Below are 12034 nucleotides of genomic sequence, written 5' to 3' on the forward strand. Positions count from 1 at the left end.
CAGGTTCCAAAGAGGTCTTGGGAGCTGACAGCCAAGAGACTTCTTTCCTGCTCCAATGAGCTGATTCTGGCTTTGATTATTTTTGGAAAAATAAACAATTTTGGGGCGGTGGGGCAGCGGATCAGCCCTGGAGTCGGGAGGACCCAGTTCAAATCCGACCTCAGACACTTAGTGACTGCCTAGCTGTGTGGCCTTGGGCGAGCCACTTGACCCCATTGCCTTGCAAAAACTAAGAAAAAAAATGAAAAATCACCAATTTCCGAAGAATAACGTAGCCCACCCGCGCGCGTGTGTGTCTGGGAGGTTAAACGCTTCAGAGAGGGCGAGAGCCGGGGCAGCGCCGAGCCCGCGGAGCCGAGCGGCGGGCGGCGTGGCGACCTTGGCCGGCCGGGCGGGGCTCAGGTGAGCCGGCGGCGGAGGCCGCGGGCGGGGGGGGCAGGCGCGGGGAGGCCGCGGGCGGGGGCGCGGCGCGGGGAGGCCGCGGGCGGGGGCGCGCCGGCGCGGTGCCGAGTCATCCCCCGGCCGGCGGGCGGGCGCGCGCGCGCGCTGCTGCCGGGCTCCACGCCAGTGCCGGGCGCGCCGGGCGGCGGGGAGCGTGCGGGAGCCTCGCCGGCTTCGGGGAGGGCGGCGGGAGCGAGGCGCAGCACCAGGGAGGAGAGCCCGGGGGACCCCGGGGCGCGCTGCGGGCGGGGACGGCGGAGACCCCCGTGAGTAGCTCGGCGCCCGCGCGTCCGTCTGTGTGCGGGGCGGCCCCCGCGCTCCTGCCCGCCCCGGGGGCCGGCCGGGGCGCGAGCCGACGCCCCCTTCCCTCGCCGCCCCCCGGGCACTTGCGGACGCGGCCCGGGGCGCCTCGGGGCGCGGGTGCGGGCGCGCGGGGCGGCCGCGGGCATTGTCTGCCCATGGGCCCGGGCCGTGCGGACCGCGAGGGAGCGAGGGCGGGCCGGGGCCGGGGCCGGGGCCGGGGCCGGGGCCGGGGCCGGGGCCGGGGCCGGGGCCGGGGCCGGGGCCGGGGCCGGGGCGGAGCGCGCTCCTCCGGCGGCAGTGGGCTCGCGCCTCCCGGCCGGCCTCCCGGGGCAGCGCCCGCCCGCCCGCCGGGGCTCGCCCCTTCGCTTCTCCGCGTGGGCATGGGCGGCGGGCGAGGACGGAGGTCGCCATTTCCCCCAGAGTTGGGCAGCCCCGGCCCCCGCCCCGCGGAGCCCCGTGGGCGCCCACTTCCCCCGACGCACGCCGGGGCTGCCAGGAGGGAGGCACTTGTGCGCCCCGCTGCTCCCCTCCCAGCCTGCGGCTCCTCGGGGGAGCAGCCCCGCGCCCCGAGCCGGGCCGGGAGCTGTCTGTGCTGAACCGGGAACCGGCCGGGGCCGCGCGCCGAGCCGAGCCGAGCCGAGCCGAGCCGAGCCGGGGCCGCCGAGCCGAGCCCAGCCGAGCCGGGGCCGCCCACACACACACACACACACAGCCTCGAATCGTGCCCGGGAATACACCCACAGTGGGCACAGTGAAGCTGGCTGGACTTGAAAAGCCTAGTCCGTGATTTACCGAGGCTAAAGTTCCACCCTGAGCCCGGAGCAGGAACACTGCTAATCAAGCCGGCTTTCATCACTGGAAAGCGTAGGCAGGTGCATGAACTTCACCTTCACCTCTAACCTTACGCAAACTCCACATGTTGAGTACGAGTAAACCCTGTCTCTGAGAGGACTCTCAGGAAGCTATTGAAGGTGACCAGGCAAGAAGACGTATTTGTAAGAAAATTTAAATAGAGCATCCGCAAGCCTTATAGCAAAAATCTTAGTCAGTAGTGGCACAAATAGGAGACTTAATGAATATTTGTTACAGGGTATGCAGGTAAATATTTAACAACAGACTTGGTGGTGGGGGGGAGCAAGGAAGAAAACGAGGTTTAATCTCCATCATTTAACATTTCCTCCATCACTTTCCTACATCTAGAGACTTAGTGATGTCAGACTCAAACAGAAAAGGATCTCTGAGGACCATTGACTTAGGAAACCACAAATTAACATTGTTTTTCCTTCGTTGCATTTTTATTTCTTTTTGTTAAACATTTCCCAGTTGTATTTTAATCGGGTTGGACTTCACTAGGCAGTTTGGCCGGCTTTTTTCTGCCTGAGAGTAAAGCATCCAATTTAACATCTCTGGTCTAGAAAATAAAACAATAAATCAAACCCTTATTTGTAGCCGTTGTCAATTTAAGCTCCCACTGATCATCCCCAGAGTGTGTTCAATTGTCTCCAGTAAGGGGGTGGGGGATTGAACTGTATAACCACTCCTTCCTGCATCCCTTCTGCTTAACTAGATGCTTTGGAGGGAGAAGTGCTGCTAGCTCTGGAGTCTGAGGACTTGGCTCTGGTGTCACTTCTGCAGTGTATTCCATGGATAACCTTGAGCAATACACTTTATCTCTGGGCTCCTCTGCATCTCTTCAGACTGTAAATGTGGAACTAGGTAACCTCTCAACTGCTTTAATTCCAATTCTGTGATCCAATCCTTTCCCTTACTAAAGTCAGTCTTTTTTTCTTTTAGGGTTTTGCTTTTAGGTTTTTTGCAAGGCAAATGGAGTTAAGTGGCTTGCCCAAGGCCACACAACTAGGTAATTATTAAATGTCTGAGGCCGGATTTGGACTCAGGTCCTCCTGACTCCCAGCCCAGTGTTCTATCCACTGCGCCACCTAGCCGCCCCTTTATTAGTATTTCTTAGTGAAATAAGAGGGAGAATTTTTTTTTAAAGCTTAGGACAAGATATTTGTGTTTGTTAATAACTACTTTAGAGAAAGAGAAAAGTTTCATTTAGTGAAGCTATTGTGTTCCTTCTTTCCAAATAGTTTTGTTTGTTTGTTTGTTTTTGTTTAATAGGCTTTGCTTAGAAGAAAGTTATTTTTGAAGTTTGAAACTGAATTCAAAGAGGTCTCCATTTTAAACTGTAAATTATGTTGGAATATTAGGAAAGCCCATATCTATCAGATATTTAAGAGAGTCTCATTAATTTACTAAGTTTCTTAATATATGCAAATTGGTTCAGAATAGTTAAAAACCATACTGTATTTTTTGCTGAAAACAGTTCCAAATGGGAATTTGGACTAGCTCAAAGGCAACATTTCCAGCTTTGACTGATACATTTTTAATTCTTACTTTGAAATTGGATACAATTTTCTTCAAAATTAAAATTCTTAAAATGTATTTTCCATTACAAAAAAAATTTAGCATTTCATAGAATCACAGAATGTTGGGGTGAAGAAAATGGAAAGAGATCATAAATATCTAATTTAATTTGGTTATATTATTGAAGAAAGCTGAAGTCCTAAATGATATTAAAAAACAAGATTAAGAGGCTGATATGGAACTAGTCACCTAGTTCAGTTATCTTCTTTACTATGCCATTCTTATTATTGAAGAATTCCATCGTTATGTATTACATTTTTAAAAATTTAATCTTAATTTTTAAATGAATACTGATACTGATTTTTTTTTGCAAAGCAAGTTTGCATGCTTCATAAGAATAGCCAATAGAGTTCTGAATAGATACCAATGATACCAGTTTAAATTTTCCATTTATGGCTCTATTAGAACCCAGCTGTTTGCCTTTGAATACTGGGAAACTTTCATGTGAAGTAATCTTTAAATGATTTACTATTGCTGTATGTTAATGAAATGTGATTAACTAATCAAAGCTGTGGTTACACAGGTATTTCCAGTTTTTATTAAGTAAAAACCTAATATTTTCATAGAAGTATATATTACTTTATACCATAAATATGTTTCTGAAAAATTGAATGAAACTGTACTTCAGAAATTTAATATTTTATGTGTAACAAGGGACTTTACTATGTAAAGGAACACTTCAGCAAGACCATGAAAAATAATTACCAAATTAATTCACCATTTTACATATTTGCCCATTTCATGACTATCCCTGACTTCTGATATTTTTACCCCCCAAAAGGAAGGAGATTATGCCAACATTTGGTGTCCTATTTTTCTATCACTTTTTGTAAACTTAAGGTTTCTACCCTTGTTTACTAATGAATAGCATTCTCATACAGAAATTAATAGCAAAGTAGTTGGAATTGAGATTCCCTTACATTTCCTCTTTAATTTGTCAAGGCTGCTTAGACCTTAGTTGTATATGTGCTTGAGAAAAAGAGTTGGTTTATAAGCAACTGGAAATTATGTTTTGTATTTAGGATTTCCTTTCCTTTTAAGTTTCAGGCTTAGAGCTTAAATTTAAGCATCATTAGGAAAAAAGGGATTAGGCTACTGTTTGAGCCCTAGGTCATTACTTATACCTATTCCTAGAACCAGTAGGGGTCTTATCCTAGAGCTCCTTATCCTAAACTCAAGGGTAAATTTAGGGAATTAGAGATAAGGAAGCTAGTGGCAAGCAAGTTACTTCTTTAATTTAACCCTTTTCAGTTCTGTAAATAGCAGGTGTCACTATCTGGCAGGATTTAGTGGATTGGAATGGAATGTGAAAGATAAAGAAAGTACTGACTTTTCTGTTTCTAATCTGATGAATGTAGGTAGAGAGGAAGGGGAAAGGGACAAGCATTTATTAAGTACTAGACTCTACAAATATTATCTCATTTGAACCTCACAACTACCCTGTGAGGTTGGTGCTATTGTTAGCTTCATTTTACATTTGGAGAACCTGAGGCATACAAAAATTGAGTGACTTACCCAAGGTCACACAGCTGGTTGGTTCTTCTTGTCATTACTGAAGAAGACCAAAATTTCATCACTATGTTAGAGACAAGTTACAGCATGTCAAGGGTGGCAGAGCTTGGAACTCTCTGCCACAGGCTGGGCGCAAATAGTTCATGTGAACTCCTGGGGTGAGTACTCTAAATTTATGTATCAAACATTTCCTTTGAGTTGCCTCCATTCTGCCTTGCTCATAGAGCACCCTCTATGATGAGGGCACGCCATGCTGGGCTAGTATCTCCTATGCTGCACAGTTATTTCCAAAGTCACCTAGCTAGTAATTGTCTAGAGGTCAGATTTAACTTCAAGTATTCCCGATTCCAGGCCATTTGCCCAGTGCCACCACCTGGCTGCAGATTCTGTTTCCTCTTGTAGAGATCCAGGAAACATTACCTTCCCCTAGTCCTTTACCACTCCTCCGCCCCTTCATCTTGGAGACCAGAGCTTCCATGAGATGCCTATGCTTTACATCAGAGGTGTCAAACACACACACACACACATGCACTCATGTCTATGGGACACAAGTAGCCCATAACACTACCACATCCTGAAGTAGATTAAAGTGCAATTTGAAAATATATTTAAAAATAAATCAAAATAAAATATAAATAATGTTATTGTGTGGTATCCTAAATCAAAATGCAGTTCATAGGGTTCCTTACATAAAATTGTGACCATTTTTTTTTTGAGTTTGACACTGCTACTCAAGCTGTCTGAATCTTGTTCACAAAAATTCTTTAGTTAAGGAACTGCTTGGTCAGAAGTACTGTGGTTTGTCTATCTGAATTATTTAAGTGCTTATAAAAGTTATGAATTAAAGCAAAACCATAAAATTCTCTCACAATTGGGAAGTTAGTATGGAAGAAACTTAGATTAGACCAACACCTAACACCCTATACCAAGATAAGATCCGAATGGATACAGGATTTAGACAAAAAGCAATATTATAAGCAAACTAGAACATCAAGGACTAGTTTACCTGTCAGATCTATGGAAAGGGAAACAGTCTATGACTAAGGAAGAGATGGACAACATCACTAAAAACAAACTAGATGATTTCGATTGCATTAAATTAAAAAGCTTTTGCACAGACAAAACCACTGTAACCAAGATCAAAAGAAATGTAGTAAGCTGGGAAACAATCTTTACAACTAGTATTTCTGACAAAGGACTGATTTCCAAAATATATAGAGAACTAAGTCAAATTAAAAAAAAAAGTCATTCCCCAGTTGACAAATGGTCAAAGGATATGCAAAGGCAATTTACAGATGAGGAGATCAAAGCAATCCATAGTCATATAAAAAAATTGTTCTAAATCATTACTTACTAGAGAAATGCAAATTAAAGTTTCTTTGAGGTACTACCTCACACCTCTCAGACTGGCCAATGTGACCAGAAAGGACAGTGATCATTGTTGGAAGTGTTGTGGGAAATCTGGAACGATAATATATTGTTGGTGGAGCTGTGAACTCATCCATCCTTTCTGGAGAGCAAAGGCAACAAAAATGTGCATACCCTTTGATCCAGCAATACCACTACTGGGTCTGTACCCTGAAGAGATGATGAAAAAGGGTAAAAACATCACTTGTACAAAAATACTCATAGCAGCCCTGTTTGTGGTGGCAAAGAATTGGAAATCAAGTAAATGTCCTTCAATTGGGGAATGGCTTAGCAAACTGTAGTATATGTATGTCATGGAACACTATTGTTCTATTAGAAACGAGGAGGGATGGGAATTTAGGGAAGCCTGGAGGGATTTGCATGAACTTACGCTGAGTGAGATGAGTAGAACCAGAAAAACACTGTACACCCTAACAGCAACATGGGGGCAATGATCAGCTTTGATGGACTTGCTCATTCCATCAGTGCAACAATCAGGGACAATTTGGGGCTGTCTGCAATGGAGAATACCATCTGTATCCAGAGAAAGAACTGTGGAGTTTGAACAAAGACCAAGGACTATTATATTTAATTTAGGAAAAAACCTGATATCTTATTGTCTGATCTTGCTATCTCTTATACTTTATGTTTCTTCCTTAATGATATGATTTCTCTCTCATCACATTCAATTTGGATCATTGTACACCATGGAAACAATGTAAAGACTGACAAATAGCCTTCTGTGGGGGGTGGGGGGGAGGGAAGTAAGATTAGGGGGAAAATTGTAAAACTCAAAATAAATAAAATATTTAAAAAATAAAATAAAACAAAATAAAAATACACAGAAAAAAATTCTCTCACAATTGGCTAGGTAGGAAAATCCTAATATTTTGGGCATAGGTTTAAATCTCTGACCTGCTTTAGTTCTGTTTATGCTAAGCTGGTCACTGGCTCCCTCCTTCACATTCTCTCCTGAACACAGTTAATTAGCAGAAGCTAGTCACAGATCAGTTATGACTGATCATTATTTAAACGAAACAAAAATCAGGAAGTAGGCATAGCTTAAAGAAAATAGAGAAAAACTGTGAAGAAAGGACTCGCCAGTGATAGTCACCAAGGAGGGAGCTAAATCTACAGTCATATCAAATTCAATAGTGATGGGGCCCTATGAAAATTCCTGCAGATTACCTCTTAGTTTTAAATGTATTTAAAAATATTTGCTTTATTTTACTTTTATTTATTTTGTTTAATATTTCCCAATTAAATTTTAATCTAGTTCAGGCTCTGTTTAGGAGTATTGTTGGCTGCATGTAGCTTGTTTTTGATTGATACCTTTGCTTTATGGCCCTCTCATTGATCCCAGAGTGATCAACAAGCAATATCAGTCCATTCATTATGGCCTCTTTTATCACTTTTCTTAGCTCAAGAGAATGGAAGTCTAGTTGCTGGAGCCCGGTCTTCAAAGGTCAGTATCTAGCCCTGACTTTAAGGGCTTTTCACTCTTTCCAACTACCATTTTGCTGGAGTTTTTACTCCTGTTGCTTTTGCAAAGCTGCAAATGCTACCATCCTGGTGAACACCGCCTTGTTAGAATCTTGTAGCCAGCACTACAAAAGCAAAACTTGAACCTTGTACCTAGTCACTCAAGCTCATTGTTGTCCCTTCTTGAACATGCTCTGTCTCATGATTGTAGTACCAATGATGCTGCTCCAACTCATAGAACTCTGACTCATCATACATTTCACCTCTACTCTAAGGCATTCATATTGCAATAGCAAGAACCACATTCTTTCTGTTTAGAGAAGTTACTCTTGACCATAACAGTTATGATTTCAAAGCACATAAAAAAGTATAAAAGGCATATTGAGAGAAATTTTTCTTAAAGAAGAGACAGTATCAAAGCAAATATACCTTCTGTGTTGTGGACTGTATTTTTTAAAACCTAATAGACTTCAAGTTAGAGGCTTGGAAAAGGGAAGGATGGACATTAATCATATACATATATGGTTTTTAAAAATTTTAAATCAAAATGTTTCATACTTTTTACATATGCTTTCCAAGTAAGTCCTTAAGACCAAAGACTTAGAAATGGAAGGAAACTTAGAGGTCATCTGATAAACTGTCTCCATCATTTTAAGATGAAGAAATTGAGATCCAGAGAGATTATATGATTTTCTTGCTTCACAAAATGTAGTATAGGTGAAATTTAAACTCAGGTTCTCTGACTTGAAATACAGTGATTTGTCAATTCCACAATCTGTTTTCTTAATTTTGAGAACTATTATACTATTAATAGAATTATTAGTTATATTAATACTTAGATCATTATATTATAATTTTATTATGGACATAATAATTTTAAGTCATATAGTGTTCTATAGCAAAGGTATCAAATACTAAACTCCCTAACCAGATAAAAATGTAATTGGGAAATGTTTACCAAAATAAATAAAAGATACAGTAGAACATAGATAATGTTAATATGTGGTTTTCTGGGTCAGTGTGCATCCCGGAATTCTTATCAATGGCTTAGTGACCCTGTTCCTATCTGAATTTGATGCCACTATTGATACTATTAATATCTAATGCCATTAGAGGATGGTATAGAGGATAGAGAACTGACTTATAGGTTTTTTAGGATTTTTTTTGCAAGGCAATGGGGTTGAGTAACTTGCCCAAGGTCACACAGCTAGCTAATTATTAAGTGTTTGAGGCTTGATTTGAACTCAGGTACTCCTGACTCCAGGGCCGGTGCTCTATTCACTGCTCCACCCAGCCGCCCCAAGAACTGACTTCTAATACATTAAAATCTAGATTTAGGTTTTGCTTCTGACACATATTAGCTATATGACCATGATGAATCCCTTAACTTCTTAATTATCTAAGGAAAATCTATAAGACTATTAAGTTGAATAGAAGGTGAAAAACTTGCATTAGTGAAACTTCATCAGAAGATCCCTAAAACAATGAAATCATAGACCCAGTCTATATCTCTATCCTTATTCCTGTTATTATTAGTCTTGTCTTCTTCCTTTTCCTCCTCCTTCATCAATTCTAGTTGAATAGCATGACTTTTGTGGGGAAGAATGGCCTATAAACTTATTCAAGAACAGAAACTTGCTATTTAAAGGAATATTTTTCCATAAATACATTGAGTGCATATGATGAATGTGTGTATATGAACTACTTTTTACCATAAGGAAAGATGTTAAATTGGGGGTGTGAGGGAGAAAAATTATTTCACTGCTTAAAAAAAGCAAAAAAAAATTATATAATCAGAGAAAATGAAGAAAGAAGTTTTTTTTCCCTAAAAACAGATTGAAATATCACGATGTTGGATGTTAAGGGTTGTGCTGGCATTGTGAGTTACAATGCTATTGTGTTGGGGACATTTTTACCTACAAATGAATCTTCAAAGATGACAGCATAACCCCCTGCTACCCAATTATAATTGCTTAGATGAATTAATAAAAGAGAGGTGGTGTCAACCTAATTGATCTGTTTTACTGGTCTTCAGGATTAGAAATCCAAATCAGAAAAATAAGGTGATTTGGGATTTAAAAAAAAAAAAAACTATTGAAGTGAATTCCTTTACTCCCTGTCTGAATTACAGCAAGTGCTAAAGGCAAAATTAGTAAACTATAATGACCACTATTATCCTACTGCATAACTCAAAGTATAGATTGAACATTAAAGTGGCAAATACATAGTTTTACATGTAAAATTCTGTGCATGGTATGTTGAAAACAATCTAACATAACCCGGAAAAATATACACCCAAGGTAATTAGAGGGAATCCTGTAGGAGGTTATCTACTGAATAACATACAATGAATTTGATTAATTTTTCCCAAGTAGGCTGAGAGCATTCAAAAAATTCAGTATATAGATTCAGTATGTCTTGAATATTTAATACACTTTCATTTTTAAGACAAACAATGCACTTTATAGACTCTGGATTCTTTCCATAGATTTACACATTTAAAAACACTTAATTTTCAAATTGTCTTTTAAAGGTGAAAAATGTAGTGCTTATGTCTTAAGGTATAAATGGACTTGTAGCAAAGTTGCATCCTGGTGTTTCTAGTTCTTTGGAGGGAGAGAGTTGCTTGCTAGTTATATGGCTTTCTTCTGAAGTCTGGATAGGCTTTTCAGTTATTTACCTCAATAGAAAACTGAAAGCAAAGTCTTCAACAAAGGAGCTCTGTTTTGCCTGTCCCACTTGCTGGGCTGTTGTCTTCGCCCTTTTCAGCGAAGGAGGGGGTAGTGCTGGGTCAAAGTTGACGAACACTGAAAAGGAATTCAAGCCTCATGTCGAAATTTGAATTATAGCTTAGTTTGAGTGCCGAGTTGATTCATTTGAATTGAAATTTTTGTATCTGCGGAGGCTTAAGTGACAGATGGTGTTGGAACAACGTAGATAGAGCTGGATGCCATATCTAAAGTGTCCAACTTAGATGCTTGATAAACATCTAGTTACTGGACAAGCTTTTAAAAAATCATAGATAGTAAATTTTGGCACCATATGACACATTAAGATCTTGAATTATGTGAATTAAAGATAGGACCCTTCAGCTGGCATATATTCAGATTTATTTGTCTAGAGTAATTGCATTGCAAATCTTCTGCCTGACCATTTTACCACTCACTGTCCTCTTTAGTCACTTGTGAATACAGAAGTGCTCATCTAGATTTTTTGCTAAGATACTTTGAAAGTTTTGATTTTTTCCTAAAAAACTATTTTGATGGGTGACAGATCGGTTAAATCTATCCCAGAAATTGGACATCCTGTGTTTTTGTCTGTATGAATGTTTGTAAAGCATATTTCTGTGTTCTTTTGATTTTATTTTTTTACTTGCAGAATTTAAGATTTCACTGAGGCATGAAGCATAACATCCCCATTTACTTGTAGGATCTAGATATGTAGTAATCTATTTGAAATATTTCAGGTGTGCAAAAATGAATTTTGCAAAATAGCCATTTGACCCCAGAAAAGTAGACTATGAAAGGGTAAGCCCAAATAAAATGCAATTAGGACTAATTTGGAATCTCACCTAGAATTCATAAAGTCCTAAGTAGAAGATCTGAACTGGGTAAAGAGGAAGGTTTATTTCTAATTAACATATTTTGCCTTTCCTGAAAATAATTTGCATGTGGAGCTGATATTTTCAAGTGAATATTTCTGTTTGTAATTTAGGAAAACAAACTGCTCTTGTAATCCTGGTTAAAATTGTTAAAAAAAAAAAAGACTTAAAAATTTAGAGTAATTTTTTAGTAATTATTAAGCAAAAATGAAGTAAATTGATTGGAGTTTAATGTTTTGATGCATTTCATGGAATGTATATAGACACAATGAATACAGTCACAGCTTGAATGTTTCTGCCAATGTAACATGCATTTTAATAGGTGATGTTTGGCAGCTGAATAACCCTTTGGCTCCATATGCTTCTAGAAACAGCTATCCTGATGTAGAAAATAGGGCAAGACAAACTAGATCCAGTGTGGATGGGATTATTTTAACTAAGAAGGTGATTCATTAAACAGCAGGGAATGAGTGAGCTCATGGTTAGCTTCATTTACCAGATGGGGTTAGAATGAATATCAAAGTACATGAAGACTTAGTTGGGTAGGACTCAGGTGGGTAATGTGAATTATGGACAATATAGATCACTGAACTAACTTGACATGTTAAAATATAATTATATAATAATTCAGTAAAATAATAACCCATAACACAAAAAAAGAAAGGTTTAAAAAGGGTACCTAGATCAGGAAAGGGTATTTAAATTACTCCTAGAAAATGTAATTTATACAGCAATACCACTACTACTAGTCATATATCCAAAGAAAGTAAAAAAAATAAAAAGAAAGATCCGTATACAGTAGTCACAAAAAACATTTACAAATACTTTTTGAAATAGCAAAACATATGACCATTAATT

At 40.2% G+C, this 12034-nt stretch overlaps 1 protein-coding gene across 15 annotated transcripts in view; it reads left to right on the plus strand.

Moving 5' to 3' along the window:
* The first annotated feature begins 373 nt into the window (after positions 1-373).
* The window catches only part of NRCAM (neuronal cell adhesion molecule), a 302674-nt gene continuing 291013 nt past the window's right edge, over positions 374-12034 (plus strand). For 5 of the 15 annotated variants that reach the window (XM_074193914.1, XM_074193912.1, XM_074193916.1 and 2 more), the window contains exon 1: positions 592-707. The gene's annotated coding sequence lies outside the window, so the exon portion shown is untranslated. Of the gene's footprint in view, positions 403-589; positions 708-6960; positions 7559-12034 lie in introns of those variants that run through there. The other 10 variants (XM_074193918.1, XM_074193911.1, XM_074193913.1 and 7 more) reach the window with 5 other exon arrangements.

The sequence above is a fragment of the Macrotis lagotis genome, chromosome 7 (genome assembly GCF_037893015.1).
Source record: "Macrotis lagotis isolate mMagLag1 chromosome 7, bilby.v1.9.chrom.fasta, whole genome shotgun sequence".
Classification (NCBI taxonomy): Eukaryota; Metazoa; Chordata; class Mammalia; order Peramelemorphia; family Peramelidae; genus Macrotis; species Macrotis lagotis.